We start from the raw sequence: 22485 nt of genomic DNA, 5'->3' as shown, positions 1-22485 counted from the left end.
ATGACGAAGAGGGAGCAAGGTTTTGGATATGCTGCTGTCACCTTGGTAGGTCTTTTATACGGTTAGTGTGCCTGGGTCTCCTGGCTTTGTGGTTTTCTCAATCCTAACCCTAGGCATAACACGAACCCTAACCCCTAACACTAACCCTACTAAACCGAGCCCCTAACTCTAACCCTAACCCTTGCAGAAAGAAGAAGAGGGAGCAAGGTTTTGGATGTGCCGTGCGTAACTTGTCCTGCCTTTCGCATGATCAGTGTCCCTGGAGCTCCTGGCTTTGTGGTTTTCTCAACCCAAACCCTAGGCATAACCCTAACACTAACCCTACCTTGAGCCAGAAATCCGGCAGAGGGTTGTGGCGAGTTCTGAGCAGAAAGAGGAAGAGGGAGCAAGGTTTCGGATGTGCTGCGGTCACCATGGTATGTCTTTTGCATGGTGAGTACGCCGGGAGCTCCTGGCTTTGTGGTTTCCTCAACCCTAACCCTAGGCGTAACACGAACCCTAACCCTAACCCTAAACCAAACCCTAACCCAAGCTCAAGCCAGAAACTGGGCCTTAGGCTGTGGTGAGTTCCGAGCAGAAAGAGAAAGAGGGAGCAAGGTTTTGATGTGCTGTGCTTAACTTGACCGGCCTTTTGCATGGTTAGTGTCCCTGGGTCCCCTGGCTTCGTGGTTTTCTCAACCTTAACCCTAGGCGTAACCCTTACCCTAACCCAAGGCCTAACCCTATCCCTAACCGTACCTTGAGCCAGAAATCCGGCAGAGTGTTGTGGCAAGTTCTGAGCAGAATGACGAAGAGGGAGCAAGGTTTGGGCGGTGTCCTCCTCACCTTGGTATGCCTTTTGCATGCTGAGTATCCCTGGAGCTCCTGGCTTTGTGGTTTTCTCAAGCCGAACCCTAGGAGAACGCCTAAACCTAACTCTAACCATAGATTGAGCCAGTAATCAGGCATCGGTCTGTGGTGAGTTCCGAGCAGAAAGAGGAAGAGGGAGGAAGGTTTTGATATGCCATGCTTAAGTTGGCCTGCCTTTTGTATGGTTAGTGTCCCTGGGTCTCCTGGCTTTGTGGTTTTCTTAATCCTAAGCCTAGGCATAACCCGAACCCCTAAGCCTAACCCAAACCCGAGCCCCTAACCCTAACCCTTGCAGAAAGAAGAAGAGGGAGCAAGGTTTTGGATGTGCTGCGGTCACCTTGGTATGCCTTTTGCTTTGTGAGTACGCCTGGAGCTCCTGGCTTTGTGGTTTCCTCAACCCTAACCCTAGGCGTAAGCTAACCCTAACCCTAACCCTAAACCAAACCCTAACCCTAACCCTAGGCCGAGCCAGAAACTGGGCATTGGGCTGTGGTGAGTTCCAAGCAGAAAGAGGAAGAGGGAGCAGGGTTTTGATGTGCTGTGCTTAACTTGACCGGCCTTTTGCATGGTTAGTGTCCCTGGGTCCCCTGGCTTTGTGGTTTTCTCAATCCTAACCCTAGGCATAACCCTAACCCTAACCCCTAACCCTAACCCTATACCGAGCCCCTAACCCTAACCCTTACCCTTGCAGAAAGAAGAAGAGGGAGCAAGGTTTTGGGTGTGCCGTGCTTAACTTGGCCTGCCTTTCACATGATCAGTGTCCCTGGAGCTCCTGGCTTTGTGGTTTTCTCAACCTTAACCCTAGGCGTAACCCTAACCCTAACCCAAGGCGTAACCCTATCCCTAACCCTACCTTGAGCCAGAAATCCGGCAGAGGGTTGTGGCAATTCTGAGCAGAATGACAAAGAGGGAGCAAGGTTTGGGCTGTGTCCTCCTCACCTTGGTATGCCTTTTGCATGCTGAGTATCCCTGGAGCTCCTGGCTTTGTGGTTTCCTCAACCCTAACCCTAGGAGAACGCCTAACCCTAACCCTAACCGTAGATTGAGCCACTAATCGGTCATCGGGCTATGGTGAGTTCCGCGCAGAAAGAGGAAGAGGGAGGAAGGTTTTGATATGCCATGCTTAAGCTGGCCTGCCTTTTACATGGTTAGTGTCCCTGGGTTTCCTGGCTTTGTGGTTTTCTCAATCCTAACCCCAGGCATAACCCGAACCCTAACCCCTAAGCCTAACCCAAACCCGAGCCCCTAACTCTAACCCTAACCCTTGCAGAAAGAAGAAGAGGGAGCAAGGTTTTGGATGTGCCGTGCGTAACTTGTCCTGCCTTTCGCATGATCAGTGTCCCTGGAGCTCCTGGCTTTGTGGTTTTCTCAACCCAAACCCTAGGCATAACCCTAACCCTACCTTGAGCCAGAAATCCGGCAGAGGGTTGTGGCGAGTTCTGAGCAGAAAGAGGAAGAGGGAGGAAGGTTTCGGATGTGCTGTGGTCACCATGGTATGTCTTTTGCATGGTGAGTACGCCGGGAGCTCCTGGCTTTGTGGTTTCCTCAACCCTAACCCTAGGCGTAAGCCTAACCCTAACCCTAACCCTAACCCTAGCTCAAGCCAGAAACTGGGCCTTAGGCTGTGGCGAGTTCTGAGCAGAATGACGAAGAGGGAGCAAGGTTTTGGATATGCTGCTGTCACCTTGGTAGGTCTTTTATACGGTTAGTGTGCCTGGGTCTCCTGGCTTTGTGGTTTTCTCAATCCTAACCCTAGGCATAACACGAACCCTAACCCCTAACACTAACCCTACTAAACCGAGCCCCTAACTCTAACCCTAACCCTTGCAGAAAGAAGAAGAGGGAGCAAGGTTTTGGATGTGCCGTGCGTAACTTGTCCTGCCTTTCGCATGATCAGTGTCCCTGGAGCTCCTGGCTTTGTGGTTTTCTCAACCCAAACCCTAGGCATAACCCTAACACTAACCCTACCTTGAGCCAGAAATCCGGCAGAGGGTTGTGGCGAGTTCTGAGCAGAAAGAGGAAGAGGGAGCAAGGTTTCGGATGTGCTGCGGTCACCATGGTATGTCTTTTGCATGGTGAGTACGCCGGGAGCTCCTGGCTTTGTGGTTTCCTCAACCCTAACCCTAGGCGTAAGCCTAACCCTAACCCTAACCCTAAACCAAACCCTAACCCAAGCTCAAGCCAGAAACTGGGCCTTAGGCTGTGGTGAGTTCCGAGCAGAAAGAGGAAGAGGGAGCAAGGTTTTGATGTGCTGTGCTTAACTTGACCGGCCTTTTGCATGGTTAGTGTCCCTGGGTCCCCTGGCTTCGTGGTTTTCTCAACCTTAACCCTAGGCGTAACCCTTACCCTAACCCAAGGCCTAACCCTATCCCTAACCGTACCTTGAGCCAGAAATCCGGCAGAGTGTTGTGGCAAGTTCTGAGCAGAATGACGAAGAGGGAGCAAGGTTTGGGCGGTGTCCTCCTCACCTTGGTATGCCTTTTGCATGCTGAGTATCCCTGGAGCTCCTGGCTTTGTGGTTTTCTCAAGCCGAACCCTAGGAGAACGCCTAAACCTAACTCTAACCATAGATTGAGCCAGTAATCAGGCATCGGTCTGTGGTAAGTTCCGAGCAGAAAGAGGAAGAGGGAGGAAGGTTTTGATATGCCATGCTTAAGTTGGCCTGCCTTTTGTATGGTTAGTGTCCCTGGGTCTCCTGGCTTTGTGGTTTTCTTAATCCTAAGCCTAGGCATAACCCGAACCCCTAAGCCTAACCCAAACCCGAGCCCCTAACCCTAACCCTTGCAGAAAGAAGAAGAGGGAGCAAGGTTTTGGATGTGCTGCGGTCACCTTGGTATGCCTTTTGCTTTGTGAGTACGCCTGGAGCTCCTGGCTTTGTGGTTTCCTCAACCCTAACCCTAGGCGTAAGCTAACCCTAACCCTAACCCTAAACCAAACCCTAACCCTAACCCTAGGCCGAGCCAGAAACTGGGCATTGGGCTGTGGTGAGTTCCAAGCAGAAAGAGGAAGAGGGAGCAGGGTTTTGATGTGCTGTGCTTAACTTGACCGGCCTTTTGCATGGTTAGTGTCCCTGGGTCCCCTGGCTTTGTGGTTTTCTCAATCCTAACCCTAGGCATAACCCTAACCCTAACCCCTAACCCTAACCCTATACCGAGCCCCTAACCCTAACCCTTACCCTTGCAGAAAGAAGAAGAGGGAGCAAGGTTTTGGGTGTGCCGTGCTTAACTTGGCCTGCCTTTCACATGATCAGTGTCCCTGGAGCTCCTGGCTTTGTGGTTTTCTCAACCTTAACCCTAGGCGTAACCCTAACCCTAACCCAAGGCGTAACCCTATCCCTAACCCTACCTTGAGCCAGAAATCCGGCAGAGGGTTGTGGCAATTCTGAGCAGAATGACAAAGAGGGAGCAAGGTTTGGGCTGTGTCCTCCTCACCTTGGTATGCCTTTTGCATGCTGAGTATCCCTGGAGCTCCTGGCTTTGTGGTTTCCTCAACCCTAACCCTAGGAGAACGCCTAACCCTAACCCTAACCGTAGATTGAGCCACTAATCGGTCATCGGGCTATGGTGAGTTCCGCGCAGAAAGAGGAAGAGGGAGGAAGGTTTTGATATGCCATGCTTAAGCTGGCCTGCCTTTTACATGGTTAGTGTCCCTGGGTTTCCTGGCTTTGTGGTTTTCTCAATCCTAACCCCAGGCATAACCCGAACCCTAACCCCTAAGCCTAACCCAAACCCGAGCCCCTAACTCTAACCCTAACCCTTGCAGAAAGAAGAAGAGGGAGCAAGGTTTTGGATGTGCCGTGCGTAACTTGTCCTGCCTTTCGCATGATCAGTGTCCCTGGAGCTCCTGGCTTTGTGGTTTTCTCAACCCAAACCCTAGGCATAACCCTAACCCTACCTTGAGCCAGAAATCCGGCAGAGGGTTGTGGCGAGTTCTGAGCAGAAAGAGGAAGAGGGAGGAAGGTTTCGGATGTGCTGTGGTCACCATGGTATGTCTTTTGCATGGTGAGTACGCCGGGAGCTCCTCGCTTTGTGGTTTCCTCAACCCTAACCCTAGGCGTAAGCCTAACCCTAACCCTAACCCTAACCCTAACCCTAGCTCAAGCCAGAAACTGGGCCTTAGGCTGTGGCGAGTTCTGAGCAGAATGACGAAGAGGGAGCAAGGTTTTGGATATGCTGCTGTCACCTTGGTAGGTCTTTTACACGGTTAGTGTGCCTGGGTCTCCTGGCTTTGTGGTTTTCTCAATCCTAACCCTAGGCATAACACGAACCCTAACCCCTAACACTAACCCTACTAAACCGAGCCCCTAACTCTAACCCTAACCCTTGCAGAAAGAAGAAGAGGGAGCAAGGTTTTGGATGTGCCGTGCGTAACTTGTCCTGCCTTTCGCATGATCAGTGTCCCTGGAGCTCCTGGCTTTGTGGTTTTCTCAACCCAAACCCTAGGCATAACCCTAACACTAACCCTACCTTGAGCCAGAAATCCGGCAGAGGGTTGTGGCGAGTTCTGAGCAGAAAGAGGAAGAGGGAGCAAGGTTTCGGATGTGCTGCGGTCACCATGGTATGTCTTTTGCATGGTGAGTACGCCGGGAGCTCCTGGCTTTGTGGTTTCCTCAACCCTAACCCTAGGCGTAAGCCTAACCCTAACCCTAACCCTAAACCAAACCCTAACCCAAGCTCAAGCCAGAAACTGGGCCTTAGGCTGTGGTGAGTTCCGAGCAGAAAGAGAAAGAGGGAGCAAGGTTTTGATGTGCTGTGCTTAACTTGACCGGCCTTTTGCATGGTTAGTGTCCCTGGGTCCCCTGGCTTCGTGGTTTTCTCAACCTTAACCCTAGGCGTAACCCTTACCCTAACCCAAGGCCTAACCCTATCCCTAACCGTACCTTGAGCCAGAAATCCGGCAGAGTGTTGTGGCAAGTTCTGAGCAGAATGACGAAGAGGGAGCAAGGTTTGGGCGGTGTCCTCCTCACCTTGGTATGCCTTTTGCATGCTGAGTATCCCTGGAGCTCCTGGCTTTGTGGTTTTCTCAAGCCGAACCCTAGGAGAACGCCTAAACCTAACTCTAACCATAGATTGAGCCAGTAATCAGGCATCGGTCTGTGGTAAGTTCCGAGCAGAAAGAGGAAGAGGGAGGAAGGTTTTGATATGCCATGCTTAAGTTGGCCTGCCTTTTGTATGGTTAGTGTCCCTGGGTCTCCTGGCTTTGTGGTTTTCTTAATCCTAAGCCTAGGCATAACCCGAACCCCTAAGCCTAACCCAAACCCGAGCCCCTAACCCTAACCCTTGCAGAAAGAAGAAGAGGGAGCAAGGTTTTGGATGTGCTGCGGTCACCTTGGTATGCCTTTTGCTTTGTGAGTACACCTGGAGCTCCTGGCTTTGTGGTTTCCTCAACCCTAACCCTAGGCGTAAGCTAACCCTAACCCTAACCCTAAACCAAACCCTAACCCTAACCCTAGGCCGAGCCAGAAACTGGGCATTGGGCTGTGGTGAGTTCCAAGCAGAAAGAGGAAGAGGGAGCAGGGTTTTGATGTGCTGTGCTTAACTTGACCGGCCTTTTGCATGGTTAGTGTCCCTGGGTCCCCTGGCTTTGTGGTTTTCTCAATCCTAACCCTAGGCATAACCCTAACCCTAACCCCTAACCCTAACCCCTAACACTCACCCGAGCCCCTAACCCTAACCCTTACCCTTGCAGAAACAAGAAGAGGGAGCAAGGTTTTGGATGTGCCAGGCTTAACTTGGCCTGCCTTTTGCATGATCAGTGTCCCTGGAGCTCTTGGCTTTGTGGTTTTCTCAACCTTAACCCTAGGCGTAACCCTAACCCTAACCCAAGGCGTAACCCTATCCCTAACCCTACCTTGAGCCAGAAATCCGGCAGAGGGTTGTGGCAAGTTCTGAGCAGTATGACAAAGAGGGAGCAAGGTTTGGGCGGTGTCCTCCTCACCTTGGTATGCCTTTTGCATGCTGACTATCCCTGGAGCTCCTGGCTTTGTGGTTTTCTCAACCCTAACCCTAACCCTAGGCGTAACCCTGACCCAACCCCTACCTTGAGCCAGAAATCCAGCAGAGGGTTGTGGCGAGTTCTGAGCAGAATGACGAAGAGGGAGGAAGGTTTCGGATGTGCTGCGGTCACCATGGTATGTCTTTCACATGGTGAGTACGCCGGGAGCTCCTGGCTTTGTGGTTTCCTCAACCCTAACCCTAGGCGTAAGCCTAACCCTAACCCTAACCCTAACCCTAGCTCAAGCCAGAAACCGGGCCTTAGGCTGTGGCGAGTTCTGAGCAGAATGACGAAGAGGGAGCAAGGTTTTGGATATGCTGCTGTCACCTTGGTAGGTCTTTTACACGGTTAGTGTGCCTGGGTCTCCTGGCTTTGTGGTTTTCTCAATCCTAACCCTAGGCATAACCCTAACCCCTAACACTAACCCTAAACCGAGTCCCTAACTCTAACCCTAACCAGAGTCCAGGCAAGGGAACGGAGCTGGCAAGGCGCTGGAGAGTTCCTGAGAGAGCTGGGAAAGGGGCACAGCCTGCAGCAAAGGAGGCTAAGGCGGGACCTTGTGGCTCTGCACAAGTCCCTGACAGGAGGGGGCAGCCGGGGGGGTCGGGCTCTGCTCCCAGGGAACAGGGACAGGAGGAGAGGGAACGGCCTCAGGCTGGGCCAGGGGAGGCTCAGGGTGGATATTGGGGAAATTCCTCCATGGAAAGGGCGCTCAGGCCTTGGCACAGCTGCCCAGGGAGGTTTGGAGTGCCCACCCCTGGGAGTGCTCCAACACCTGTGGCTGTGGCATGGACGGACGTGGTCAGCGGTGGCCGTGCTGGTGCTGGTTGCACTCAGTGATCTCCGAGGTCTTTTCCAACCTTGATTCCGCTCTCAAGGCAGCCCCACGGAGAACTAGCACAAAAGGCACCCCCAGGCTGGGCCCCGCCCCCCACTGCGCATGCGCGGGCGCGCTGGCCCTACCCCCCCCCCCCCCACTGCGCATGCGCGGGCGCCCTGGCCGGGCCCCCACCGCACTGCGCATGCGCGGGAGAGCTGGACGACCCCCCCCCCCAACCCCCACTGCGCATGCGCGGGCGCCCTGGCCGGGACCCCACCCCACTGCGCATGCGCGGGAGAGCTGGACGGCCCCCCCCACCCCACTGCACATGCGCGGGAGAGCTGCCCCCCCCCCCCCCCCACCCCCCACTGCGCATGCGCGGGCGCGCCTGCCGTCCCCCCCCACCCACTGCGCATGCGCGGGCGCTCTGGGCCCCCCCCACCCCCCACTGCGCATGCGCGGGCGCGCTGGCCCCCCCCCCCTCCCCACTGCGCATGCGCGGGAGAGCTGGACGGCCCCCCCCACCCCCAATGCGCATGCGCGGGCGCGCTGGCCCCCCCCAGCCCACTGCGCATGCGCGGGCGCTCTGGGCCCCCCCCACCCCACTGCACATGCGCGGGAGAGCTGCCCCCCCCCCCCCCCACCCCCCACTGCGCATGCGCGGGCGCGCCTGCCGTCCCCCCCCACCCACTGCGCATGCGCGGGCGCTCTGGGCCCCCCCCACCCCCCACTGCGCATGCGCGGGCGCGCCTGCCGTCCCCCCCACCCACTGCGCATGCGCCGGCAGGCTGGCCCCCCCCACCCCCCCCCCCACTGCGCATGCGCGGGAGAGCTGGACGGCCCCCCCACCCCCACTGCGCATGCGCGATGCGCCTGCCGGCCCCCCCCCACCCCCACTGCGCATGCGCCGGCACGCTGGGCCCCCCCACCCCCACTGCGCATGCGCGGGCGAGCTGGCCGGGCCCCCTCCCCACTGCGCATGCGCGGGAGAGCTGGGCCCCCCCCCCCCCCCCCCACCTCCCACTGCGCATGCGCGGGCGCGCCTGCCGTCCCCCCCCACCCACTGCGCATGCGCGGGCGCTCTGGGCCCCGCCCACCCCCCACTGCGCATGCGCGGGCGCGCTGGCCCCCCCCCCCCCCCCTCCCCACTGCGCATGCGCGGGCGCCCTGGCCGGGCCCCCACCCCACTGCGCATGCGCGGTGCGCCGGCCGGGGGCCCCCCCCCCCCACCCACTGCGCATGCGCGGCCGCTCTGGGCCCCCCCCACCCCCCACTGCGCATGCGCGGGCGCGCTGGCCCCCCCCCTCCCCACTGCGCATGCGCGGGTGCTCTGGGCCCCCCCCCCCCACCCCACTGCACATGCCCGGGCGCGCTGGGCCCGTCCCTGTGCTGGCACTGCTGGGGCACCTGCAGTGCTGGCAGCACCTCTGGGACAAGAGGGACACGGAGGGGCTGGAGCCAGTCCAGGCAAGGGAACGGAGCTGGCAAGGGGCTGGAGAGTTCCTGAGAGAGCTGGGAAAGGGGCACAGCCTGCAGCAAAGGAGGCTCAGGCGGGACCTTGTGGCTCTGCACAAGCCCCTGACAGGAGGGGGCAGCCGGGGGGGTCGGGCTCTGCTCCCAGGGAACAGGGACAGGAGGAGAGGGAACGGCCTCAGGCTGGGCCAGGGGAGGCTCAGGGTGGATATTGGGGAAATTCCTCCATGGAAAGGGCGCTCAGGCCTTGGCACAGCTGCCCAGGGAGGTTTGGAGTGCCCACCCCTGGGAGTGCTCCAACACCTGTGGCTGTGGCATGGCATGGACGTGGTCAGCGGTGGCCGTGCTGGTGCTGGTTGCACTCAGTGATCTCCGAGGTCTTTTCCAACCTTGATTCCGCTCTCAAGGCAGCCCCACGGAGGACCAGAACAAAAGGCACCCCCAAGCTGGGCCCCCCCCCCCACTGCGCATGCGCGGGCGCGCTGGCCGGGGCCCCCCCCCCCCCACCCACTGCGCATGCGCGGGAGAGCTGGACGACCCCCCCCCACCCCCCACTGCGCATGCGCGGGCGCGCCTGCCGTCCCCCCCCACCCACTGCGCATGCGCGGTGCGCCTGCCGGGGCCGCCCGCCCCCCCCCCCCACCCACTGCGCATGCGCGGGCGCTCTGGGCCCCCCCCACCCCCCACTGCGCATGCGCGGGCGCGCTGGGCCCGTCCCTGTGCTGGCACTGCTGGGGCACCTGCAGTGCTGGCAGCACCTCTGGGACAAGAGGGACACGGAGGGGCTGGAGCCAGTCCAGGCAAGGGAACGGAGCTGGCAAGGGGCTGGAGAGTTCCTGAGAGAGCTGGGAAAGGGGCACAGCCTGCAGCAAAGGAGGCTCAGGCGGGACCTTGTGGCTCTGCACAAGCCCCTGACAGGAGGGGGCAGCCGGGGGGGTCGGGCTCTGCTCCCAGGGAACAGGGACAGGAGGAGAGGGAACGGCCTCAGGCTGGGCCAGGGGAGGCTCAGGGTGGATATTGGGGAAATTCCTCCATGGAAAGGGCGCTCAGGCCTTGGCACAGCTGCCCAGGGAGGTTTGGAGTGCCCACCCCTGGGAGTGCTCCAACACCTGTGGCTGTGGCATGGCATGGACGTGGTCAGCGGTGGCCGTGCTGGTGCTGGTTGCACTCAGTGATCTCCGAGGTCTTTTCCAACCTTGATTCCGCTCTCAAGGCAGCCCCACGGAGGACCAGAACAAAAGGCACACCCAGGCTGGGCCCCCCATCCCACTGCGCATGCACGGGCGCCCTGGCCGGGCCCCCACCCCACTGCGCATGCGCGGGAGAGCTGGACGGCCCCCCCCACCCCTACTGCGCATGCGCGGGCGCCTGCAGGCCCCCCCACCCCCACTGCGCATGCGCGGGCGCGCGGGCCGGGCCCCCACCCCACTGCGCATGCGCGGGAGAGCTGGACGGCCCCCCCACCCCCACTGCGCATGCGCGGTGCGCCTGCCGGCCCCCCCCACCCCCACTGCGCATGCGCGGGCGCCTGCCGGGGCCCCCCCCGCCCCCCACCCCCCACTGCGCATGCGCGGTGCGCCGGCCGGGGCCCCCCCCCCCCCCCCCCCCACTGCGCATGCGCGGGCGCTCTGGGCCCCCCCCACCCCCCACTGCGCATGCGCGGGCGCGCTGGCCCCCCCCCCTCCCCACTACGCATGCGCGGGCGCGCCTGCCGTCCCCCCCCCCCCACTGCGCATGCGCGGGAGAGCTGGACGGCTCCCCCCACCCCCACTGCGCATGCGCGGGCGAGCTGGCCGGGCCCCCTCCCCACTGCGCATGCGCGGGAGAGCTGGACGACCCCCCCAACCCCCACTGCGCATGCGCGGGCGCCCTGGCCGGGCCCCCACCCCACTGCGCATGCGCGGTGCGCCGGCCGGGGCCCCCCCCGCCCCCCGCCACCCACTGCGCATGCGCGGTGCGCCGGCCGGGGCCCCCCCCCGCCCCCCCCACCCCCCTTGCGCATGCGCGGTGCGCCTCCAGGCCCCCCCACCCCCCACTGCGCATGCGCGGGCGCTCTGGCCCCCCCCCCCCCCCCCCCACCTCCCACTGCGCATGCGCGGGCGCGCCTGTCGTCCCCCCCACCCACTGCGCATGCGCGGTGCGCCGGCCGGGGCCCCCCCCCGCCCCCCCCACCCACTGCGCATGCGCCGGCAGGCTAGGCCCCCCCCCCCACACCCCACTGCGCATGCGCGGGCGCGCTGGGCCCCCCCTTCCCACTGCGCATGCGCGGGCGCTCTGGGCCCCCCCCCCCCCCACCCCACTGCACATGCCCGGGCGCGCTGGGCCCGTCCCTGTGCTGGCACTGCTGGGGCACCTGCAGTGCTGGCAGCACCTCTGGGACAAGAGGGACACGGAGGGGCTGGAGCCAGTCCAGGCAAGGGAACGGAGCTGGCAAGGGGCTGGAGAGTTCCTGAGAGAGCTGGGAAAGGGGCACAGCCTGCAGCAAAGGAGGCTCAGGCGGGACCTTGTGGCTCTGCACAAGCCCCTGACAGGAGGGGGCAGCCGGGGGGGTCGGGCTCTGCTCCCAGGGAACAGGGACAGGAGGAGAGGGAACGGCCTCAGGCTGGGCCAGGGGAGGCTCAGGGTGGATATTGGGGAAATTCCTCCATGGAAAGGGCGCTCAGGCCTTGGCACAGCTGCCCAGGGAGGTTTGGAGTGCCCACCCCTGGGAATGCTCCAACACCTGTGGCTGTGGCATGGCATGGACGTGGTCAGCGGTGGCCGTGCTGGTGCTGGTTGCACTCAGTGATCTCCGAGGTCTTTTCCAACCTTGATTCCGCTCTCAAGGCAGCCCCACGGAGGACCAGAACAAAAGGCACACCCAGGCTGGGCCCCCCATCCCACTGCGCATGCACGGGCGCCCTGGCCGGGCCCCCACCCCACTGCGCATGCGCGGGAGAGCTGGACGGCCCCCCCCACCCCTACTGCGCATGCGCGGGCGCCTGCCGGCCCCCCCACCCCCACTGCGCATGCGCGGGCGCGCGGGCCGGGCCCCCACCCCACTGCGCATGCGCGGGAGAGCTGGACGGCCCCCCCACCCCCACTGCGCATGCGCGGTGCGCCTGCCGGCCCCCCCCACCCCCACTGCGCATGCGCCGTTACGCTGGGCCCCCCCCACCCCCACTGCGCATGCGCCGGCAGGCTGTGGCCCCCCCCCCCCTCCCCCACACCCCCCACTGCGCATGCGCCGGCCGGCTGGGCCCCCCCCCCCCCCCACCCCCCACTGCGCATGCGCGGCCGCTCTGGGCCCCCCCCACCCCCCACTGCGCATGCGCGGGCGCGCTGGCCCCCCCCCCTCCCCACTGCGCATGCGCGGGTGCTCTGGGCCCCCCCCCCCCACCCCACTGCACATGCCCGGGCGCGCTGGGCCCGTCCCTGTGCTGGCACTGCTGGGGCACCTGCAGTGCTGGCAGCACCTCTGGGACAAGAGGGACACGGAGGGGCTGGAGCCAGTCCAGGCAAGGGAACGGAGCTGGCAAGGGGCTGGAGAGTTCCTGAGAGAGCTGGGAAAGGGGCACAGCCTGCAGCAAAGGAGGCTCAGGCGGGACCTTGTGGCTCTGCACAAGCCCCTGACAGGAGGGGGCAGCCGGGGGGGTCGGGCTCTGCTCCCAGGGAACAGGGACAGGAGGAGAGGGAACGGCCTCAGGCTGGGCCAGGGGAGGCTCAGGGTGGATATTGGGGAAATTCCTCCATGGAAAGGGCGCTCAGGCCTTGGCACAGCTGCCCAGGGAGGTTTGGAGTGCCCACCCCTGGGAGTGCTCCAACACCTGTGGCTGTGGCATGGCATGGACGTGGTCAGCGGTGGCCGTGCTGGTGCTGGTTGCACTCAGTGATCTCCGAGGTCTTTTCCAACCTTGATTCCGCTCTCAAGGCAGCCCCACGGAGGACCAGAACAAAAGGCACCCCCAAGCTGGGCCCCCCCCCCCACTGCGCATGCGCGGGCGCGCTGGCCGGGGCCCCCCCCCCCCCCCACCCACTGCGCATGCGCGGGAGAGCTGGACGACCCCCACCACCCCCCACTGCGCATGCGCGGGCGCGCCTGCCGTCCCCCCCCACCCACTGCGCATGCGCGGTGCGCCTGCCGGGGCCGCCCGCCCCCCCCCCCACCCACTGCGCATGCGCGGGCGCTCTGGGCCCCCCCCACCCCCCACTGCGCATGCGCGGGCGCGCTGGGCCCGTCCCTGTGCTGGCACTGCTGGGGCACCTGCAGTGCTGGCAGCACCTCGGGGACAAGAGGGACACGGAGGGGCTGGAGCGAGTCCAGGCAAGGGAACGGAGCTGGCAAGGGGCTGGAGAGTTCCTGAGAGAGCTGGGAAAGGGGCACAGCCTGCAGCAAAGGAGGCTCAGGCGGGACCTTGTGGCTCTGCACAAGCCCCTGACAGGAGGGGGCAGCCGGGGGGGTCGGGCTCTGCTCCCAGGGAACAGGGACAGGAGGAGAGGGAACGGCCTCAGGCTGGGCCAGGGGAGGCTCAGGGTGGATATTGGGGAAATTCCTCCATGGAAAGGGCGCTCAGGCCTTGGCACAGCTGCCCAGGGAGGTTTGGAGTGCCCACCCCTGGGAGTGCTCCAACACCTGTGGCTGTGGCATGGCATGGACGTGGTCAGCGGTGGCCGTGCTGGTGCTGGTTGCACTCAGTGATCTCCGAGGTCTTTTCCAACCTTGATTCCGCTCTCAAGGCAGCCCCACGGAGGACCAGAACAAAAGGCACACCCAGGCTGGGCCCCCCATCCCACTGCGCATGCACGGGCGCCCTGGCCGGGCCCCCACCCCACTGCGCATGCGCGGGAGAGCTGGACGGCCCCCCCCACCCCTACTGCGCATGCGCGGGCGCCTGCAGGCCCCCCCCACCCCCACTGCGCATGCGCGGGCGCGCGGGCCGGGCCCCCACCCCACTGCGCATGCGCGGGAGAGCTGGACGGCCCCCCCACCCCCACTGCGCATGCGCGGTGCGCCTGCCGGCCCCCCCCACCCCCACTGCGCATGCGCGGGCGCCTGCCGGGGCCCCCCCCGTCCCCCACCCCCCACTGCGCATGCGCGGTGCGCCGGCCGGGGGGCCCCCCCCCCCCCCCACCCACTGCGCATGCGCGGGCGCTCTGGGCCCCCCCCACCCCCCACTGCGCATGCGCGGGCGCGCTGGCCCCCCCCCCTCCCCACTACGCATGCGCGGGCGCGCCTGCCGTCCCCCCCCCCCCACTGCGCATGCGCGGGAGAGCTGGACGGCTCCCCCCACCCCCACTGCGCATGCGCGGGCGAGCTGGCCGGGGCCCCCTCCCCACTGCGCATGCGCGGGAGAGCTGGACGACCCCCCCAACCCCCACTGCGCATGCGCGGGCGCCCTGGCCGGGCCCCCACCCCACTGCGCATGCGCGGTGCGCCGGCCGGGGCCCCCCCCCGCCCCCCGCCACCCACTGCGCATGCGCGGTGCGCCGGCCGGGGCCCCCCCCGCCCCCCCCACCCCCCTTGCGCATGCGCGGTGCGCCTCCAGGCCCCCCCACCCCCCACTGCGCATGCGCGGGCGCTCTGGGCCCCCCCCCCCCCACCTCCCACTGCGCATGCGCGGGCGCGCCTGTCGTCCCCCCCCACCCACTGCGCATGCGCGGTGCGCCGGCCGGGGCCCCCCCCCGCCCCCCCCACCCACTGCGCATGCGCCGGCAGGCTAGGCCCCCCCCCCCCCACCCCACTGCGCATGCGCGGGCGCGCTGGGCCCCCCCTCCCCACTGCGCATGCGCGGGCGCTCTGGGCCCCCCCCCCCCCCCCACCCCACTGCACATGCCCGGGCGCGCTGGGCCCGTCCCTGTGCTGGCACTGCTGGGGCACCTGCAGTGCTGGCAGCACCTCTGGGACAAGAGGGACACGGAGGGGCTGGAGCCAGTCCAGGCAAGGGAACGGAGCTGGCAAGGGGCTGGAGAGTTCCTGAGAGAGCTGGGAAAGGGGCACAGCCTGCAGCAAAGGAGGCTCAGGCGGGACCTTGTGGCTCTGCACAAGCCCCTGACAGGAGGGGGCAGCCGGGGGGGTCGGGCTTTGCTCCCAGGGAACAGGGACAGGAGGAGAGGGAACGGCCTCAGGCTGGGCCAGGGGAGGCTCAGGGTGGATATTGGGGAAATTCCTCCATGGAAAGGGCGCTCAGGCCTTGGCACAGCTGCCCAGGGAGGTTTGGAGTGCCCACCCCTGGGAGTGCTCCAACACCTGTGGCTGTGGCATGGCATGGACGTGGTCAGCGGTGGCCGTGCTGGTGCTGGTTGCACTCAGTGATCTCCGAGGTCTTTTCCAACCTTGATTCCGCTCTCAAGGCAGCCCCACGGAGGACCAGAACAAAAGGCACACCCAGGCTGGGCCCCCCATCCCACTGCGCATGCACGGGCGCCCTGGCCGGGCCCCCACCCCACTGCGCATGCGCGGGAGAGCTGGACGGCCCCCCCCACCCCTACTGCGCATGCGCGGGCGCCTGCCGGCCCCCCCACCCCACTGCGCATGCGCGGGCGCGCGGGCCGGGCCCCCACCCCACTGCGCATGCGCGGGAGAGCTGGACGGCCCCCCCACCCCCACTGCGCATGCGCGGTGCGCCTGCCGGCCCCCCCCACCCCCACTGCGCATGCGCGGGCGCCTGCCGGGGCCCCCCCCGCCCCCCACCCCCCACTGCGCATGCGCGGTGCGCCGGCCGGGGGGCCCCCCCCCCCCCACCCACTGCGCATGCGCGGGCGCTCTGGGCCCCCCCCACCCCCCACTGCGCATGCGCGGGCGCGCTGGCCCCCCCCCCCTCCCCACTACGCATGCGCGGGCGCGCCTGCCGTCCCCCCCCCCCCACTGCGCATGCGCGGGAGAGCTGGACGGCTCCCCCCACCCCCACTGCGCATGCGCGGGCGAGCTGGCCGGGCCCCCTCCCCACTGCGCATGCGCGGGAGAGCTGGACGACCCCCCCAACCCCCACTGCGCATGCGCGGGCGCCCTGGCCGGGCCCCCACCCCACTGCGCATGCGCGGTGCGCCGGCCGGGGCCCCCCCCGCCCCCCGCCACCCACTGCGCATTGCGCCGGCCGGGGCCCCCCCCGCCCCCCCCCACCCCCCTTGCGCATGCGCGGTGCGCCTCCAGGCCCCCCCACCCCCACTGCGCATGCGCGGGCGCTCTGGCCCCCCCCCCCCCCCCCCCCCCACCTCCCACTGCGCATGCGCGGGCGCGCCTGTCGTCCCCCCCACCCACTGCGCATGCGCGGTGCGCCGGCCGGGGCCCCCCCCCGCCCCCCCCACCCACTGCGCATGCGCCGGCAGGCTAGGCCCCCCCCCCACACCCCACTGCGCATGCGCGGGGCGCGCTGGGCCCCCCCTTCCCACTGCGCATGCGCGGGCGCTCTGGGCCCCCCCCCCCCCCCACCCCACTGCACATGCCCGGGCGCGCTGGGCCCGTCCCTGTGCTGGCACTGCTGGGGCACCTGCAGTGCTGGCAGCACCTCTGGGACAAGAGGGACACGGAGGGGCTGGAGCCAGTCCAGGCAAGGGAACGGAGCTGGCAAGGGGCTGGAGAGTTCCTGAGAGAGCTGGGAAAGGGGCACAGCCTGCAGCAAAGGAGGCTCAGGCGGGACCTTGTGGCTCTGCACAAGCCCCTGACAGGAGGGGGCAGCCGGGGGGGTCGGGCTCTGCTCCCAGGGAACAGGGACAGGAGGAGAGGGAACGGCCTCAGGCTGGGCCAGGGGAGGCTCAGGGTGGATATTGGGGAAATTCCTCCATGGAAAGGGCGCTCAGGCCTTGGCACAGCTGCCCAGGGAGGTTTGGAGTGCCCACCCCTGGGAGTGCTCCACACCTGTGGGCTGTGGCATGGCATGGACGTGGTCAGCGGTGGCCGTGCTGGTGCTGGTTGCACTCAGTGATCTCCGAGGTCTTTTCCAACCTTGATTCCGCTCTCAAAGGCAGCCCCACGGAGGACCAGAACAAAAGGCACACCCAGGCTGGGCCCCCCATCCCACTGCGCATGCACGGGCGCCCTGGCCGGGCCCCCACCCCACTGCGCATGCGCGGGAGAGCTGGACGGCCCCCCCCACCCCCTACTGCGCATGCGCGGGCGCCTGCCGGCCCCCCCACCCCCCACTGCGCATGCGCGGGCGCGCGGGCCGGGCCCCCACCCCACTGCGCATGCGCGGGAGAGCTGGACGGCCCCCCACCCCCACTGCGCATGCGCGGTGCGCCTGCCGGCCCCCCCCACCCCCACTGCGCATGCGCCGTTACGCTGGGCCCCCCCCACCCCCACTGCGCATGCGCCGGCAGGCTGTTGCCCCCCCCCCCCCCCCCCCACACCCCCCACTGCGCATGCGCCGGCCGGCTGGGCCCCCCCCCCCCCCCACCCCCCACTGCGCATGCGCGGCCGCTCTGGGCCCCCCCCACCCCCCACTGCGCATGCGCGGGCGCGCTGGCCCCCCCCCCTCCCCACTGCGCATGCGCGGGTGCTCTGGGCCCCCCCCCCCCACCCCACTGCACATGCCCGGGCGCGCTGGGCCCGTCCCTGTGCTGGCACTGCTGGGGCACCTGCAGTGCTGGCAGCACCTCTGGGACAAGAGGGACACGGAGGGGCTGGAGCCAGTCCAGGCAAGGGAACGGGAGCTGGCAAGGGGCTGGAGAGTTCCTGAGAGAGCTGGGAAAGGGGCACAGCCTGCAGCAAAGGAGGCTCAGGCGGGACCTTGTGGCTCTGCACAAGCCCCTGACAGGAGGGGGCAGCCGGGGGGTCGGGCTCTGCTCCCAGGGAACAGGGACAGGAGGAGAGGGAACGGCCTCAGGCTGGGCCAGGGGAGGCTCAGGGTGGATATTGGGGAAATTCCTCCATGGAAAGGGCGCTCAGGCCTTGGCACAGCTGCCCAGGGAGGTTTGGAGTGCCCACCCCTGGGAGTGCTCCAACACCTGTGGCTGTGGCATGGCATGGACGTGGTCAGCGGTGGCCGTGCTGGTGCTGGTTGCACTCAGTGATCTCCGAGGTCTTTTCCAACCTTGATTCCGCTCTCAAGGCAGCCCCACGGAGGACCAGAACAAAAGGCACCCCCAAGCTGGGCCCCCCCCCCCACTGCGCATGCGCGGGCGCGCTGGCCGGGGCCCCCCCCCCCCCCACCCACTGCGCATGCGCGGGAGAGCTGGACGACCCCCACCACCCCCCACTGCGCATGCGCGGGCGCGCCTGCCGTCCCCCCCCACCCACTGCGCATGCGCGGTGCGCCTGCCGGGGCCGCCCGCCCCCCCCCCCCACCCACTGCGCATGCGCGGGCGCTCTGGGCCCCCCCCACCCCCCACTGCGCATGCGCGGGCGCGCTGGGCCCGTCCCTGTGCTGGCACTGCTGGGGCACCTGCAGTGCTGGCAGCACCTCGGGGACAAGAGGGACACGGAGGGGCTGGAGCGAGTCCAGGCAAGGGAACGGAGCTGGCAAGGGGCTGGAGAGTTCCTGAGAGAGCTGGGAAAGGGGCACAGCCTGCAGCAAAGGAGGCTCAGGCGGGACCTTGTGGCTCTGCACAAGCCCCTGACAGGAGGGGGCAGCCGGGGGGGTCGGGCTCTGCTCCCAGGGAACAGGGACAGGAGGAGAGGGAACGGCCTCAGGCTGGGCCAGGGGAGGCTCAGGGTGGATATTGGGGAAATTCCTCCATGGAAAGGGCGCTCAGGCCTTGGCACAGCTGCCCAGGGAGGTTTGGAGTGCCCACCCCTGGGAGTGCTCCAACACCTGTGGCTGTGGCATGGCATGGACGTGGTCAGCGGTGGCCGTGCTGGTGCTGGTTGCACTCAGTGATCTCCGAGGTCTTTTCCAACCTTGATTCCGCTCTCAAGGCAGCCCCACGGAGGACCAGAACAAAAGGCACACCCAGGCTGGGCCCCCCATCCCACTGCGCATGCACGGGCGCCCTGGCCGGGCCCCCACCCCACTGCGCATGCGCGGGAGAGCTGGACGGCCCCCCCCACCCCTACTGCGCATGCGCGGGCGCCTGCAGGCCCCCCCCACCCCCACTGCGCATGCGCGGGCGCGCGGGCCGGGCCCCCACCCCACTGCGCATGCGCGGGAGAGCTGGACGGCCCCCCCACCCCCACTGCGCATGCGCGGTGCGCCTGCCGGCCCCCCCCACCCCCACTGCGCATGCGCGGGCGCCTGCCGGGGCCCCCCCCGTCCCCCACCCCCCACTGCGCATGCGCGGTGCGCCGGCCGGGGGGCCCCCCCCCCCCCCCCACCCACTGCGCATGCGCGGGCGCTCTGGGCCCCCCCCACCCCCCACTGCGCATGCGCGGGCGCGCTGGCCCCCCCCCCTCCCCACTACGCATGCGCGGGCGCGCCTGCCGTCCCCCCCCCCCCACTGCGCATGCGCGGGAGAGCTGGACGGCTCCCCCCACCCCCACTGCGCATGCGCGGGCGCTCTGGGCCCCCCCCCCCCACCTCCCACTGCGCATGCGCGGGCGCGCCTGTCGTCCCCCCCCACCCACTGCGCATGCGCGGTGCGCCGGCCGGGGCCCCCCCCCGCCCCCCCCACCCACTGCGCATGCGCCGGCAGGCTAGGCCCCCCCCCCCACACCCCACTGCGCATGCGCGGGCGCGCTGGGCCCCCCCTCCCCACTGCGCATGCGCGGGCGCTCTGGGCCCCCCCCCCCCCCACCCCACTGCACATGCCCGGGCGCGCTGGGCCCGTCCCTGTGCTGGCACTGCTGGGGCACCTGCAGTGCTGGCAGCACCTCTGGGACAAGAGGGACACGGAGGGGCTGGAGCCAGTCCAGGCAAGGGAACGGAGCTGGCAAGGGGCTGGAGAGTTCCTGAGAGAGCTGGGAAAGGGGCACAGCCTGCAGCAAAGGAGGCTCAGGCGGGACCTTGTGGCTCTGCACAAGCCCCTGACAGGAGGGGGCAGCCGGGGGGGTCGGGCTTTGCTCCCAGGGAACAGGGACAGGAGGAGAGGGAACGGCCTCAGGCTGGGCCAGGGGAGGCTCAGGGTGGATATTGGGGAAATTCCTCCATGGAAAGGGCGCTCAGGCCTTGGCACAGCTGCCCAGGGAGGTTTGGAGTGCCCACCCCTGGGAGTGCTCCAACACCTGTGGCTGTGGCATGGCATGGACGTGGTCAGCGGTGGCCGTGCTGGTGCTGGTTGCACTCAGTGATCTCCGAGGTCTTTTCCAACCTTGATTCCGCTCTCAAGGCAGCCCCACGGAGGACCAGAACAAAAGGCACACCCAGGCTGGGCCCCCCATCCCACTGCGCATGCACGGGCGCCCTGGCCGGGCCCCCACCCCACTGCGCATGCGCGGGAGAGCTGGACGGCCCCCCCCACCCCTACTGCGCATGCGCGGGCGCCTGCCGGCCCCCCCACCCCCACTGCGCATGCGCGGGCGCGCGGGCCGGGCCCCCACCCCACTGCGCATGCGCGGGAGAGCTGGACGGCCCCCCCACCCCCACTGCGCATGCGCGGTGCGCCTGCCGGCCCCCCCCACCCCCACTGCGCATGCGCGGGCGCCTGCCGGGGCCCCCCCCGCCCCCCACCCCCCACTGCGCATGCGCGGTGCGCCGGCCGGGGGCCCCCCCCCCCCCCCACCCACTGCGCATGCGCGGGCGCTCTGGGCCCCCCCCACCCCCCACTGCGCATGCGCGGGCGCGCTGGCCCCCCCCCCCTCCCCACTACGCATGCGCGGGCGCGCCTGCCGTCCCCCCCCCCCCACTGCGCATGCGCGGGAGAGCTGGACGGCTCCCCCCACCCCCACTGCGCATGCGCGGGCGAGCTGGCCGGGCCCCCTCCCCACTGCGCATGCGCGGGAGAGCTGGACGACCCCCCCAACCCCCACTGCGCATGCGCGGGCGCCCTGGCCGGGCCCCCACCCCACTGCGCATGCGCGGTGCGCCGGCCGGGGCCCCCCCCGCCCCCCGCCACCCACTGCGCATGCGCGGTGCGCCGGCCGGGGCCCCCCCCGCCCCCCCCACCCCCCTTGCGCATGCGCGGTGCGCCTCCAGGCCCCCCCACCCCCCACTGCGCATGCGCGGGCGCTCTGGCCCCCCCCCCCCCCCCCCCCACCTCCCACTGCGCATGCGCGGGCGCGCCTGTCGTCCCCCCCACCCACTGCGCATGCGCGGTGCGCCGGCCGGGGCCCCCCCCGCCCCCCCCACCCACTGCGCATGCGCCGGCAGGCTAGGCCCCCCCCCCCACACCCCACTGCGCATGCGCGGGCGCGCTGGGCCCCCCCTTCCCACTGCGCATGCGCGGGCGCTCTGGGCCCCCCCCCCCCCACCCCACTGCACATGCCCGGGCGCGCTGGGCCCGTCCCTGTGCTGGCACTGCTGGGGCACCTGCAGTGCTGGCAGCACCTCTGGGACAAGAGGGACACGGAGGGGCTGGAGCCAGTCCAGGCAAGGGAACGGAGCTGGCAAGGGGCTGGAGAGTTCCTGAGAGAGCTGGGAAAGGGGCACAGCCTGCAGCAAAGGAGGCTCAGGCGGGACCTTGTGGCTCTGCACAAGCCCCTGACAGGAGGGGGCAGCCGGGGGGGTCGGGCTCTGCTCCCAGGGAACAGGGACAGGAGGAGAGGGAACGGCCTCAGGCTGGGCCAGGGGAGGCTCAGGGTGGATATTGGGGAAATTCCTCCATGGAAAGGGCGCTCAGGCCTTGGCACAGCTGCCCAGGGAGGTTTGGAGTGCCCACCCCTGGGAGTGCTCCAACACCTGTGGCTGTGGCATGGCATGGACGTGGTCAGCGGTGGCCGTGCTGGTGCTGGTTGCACTCAGTGATCTCCGAGGTCTTTTCCAACCTTGATTCCGCTCTCAAGGCAGCCCCACGGAGGACCAGAACAAAAGGCACACCCAGGCTGGGCCCCCCATCCCACTGCGCATGCACGGGCGCCCTGGCCGGGCCCCCACCCCACTGCGCATGCGCGGGAGAGCTGGACGGCCCCCCCCACCCCTACTGCGCATGCGCGGGCGCCTGCCGGCCCCCCCACCCCCACTGCGCATGCGCGGGCGCGCGGGCCGGGCCCCCACCCCACTGCGCATGCGCGGGAGAGCTGGACGGCCCCCCCACCCCCACTGCGCATGCGCGGTGCGCCTGCCGGCCCCCCCCACCCCCACTGCGCATGCGCCGTTACGCTGGGCCCCCCCCACCCCCACTGCGCATGCGCCGGCAGGCTGTTGCCCCCCCCCCCCCCCCCCCCACACCCCCCACTGCGCATGCGCCGGCCGGCTGGGCCCCCCCCCCCCCCCACCCCCCACTGCGCATGCGCGGCCGCTCTGGGCCCCCCCCACCCCCCACTGCGCATGCGCGGGCGCGCTGGGCCCCCCCCCTCCCCACTGCGCATGCGCGGGTGCTCTGGGCCCCCCCCCCCCCACCCC

This window comes from Coloeus monedula (genome assembly GCF_965178545.1).
Source record: "Coloeus monedula genome assembly, chromosome: 23".
NCBI lineage: Eukaryota > Metazoa > Chordata > Aves > Passeriformes > Corvidae > Coloeus > Coloeus monedula.
This window is presented reverse-complemented; position numbering follows the sequence as displayed.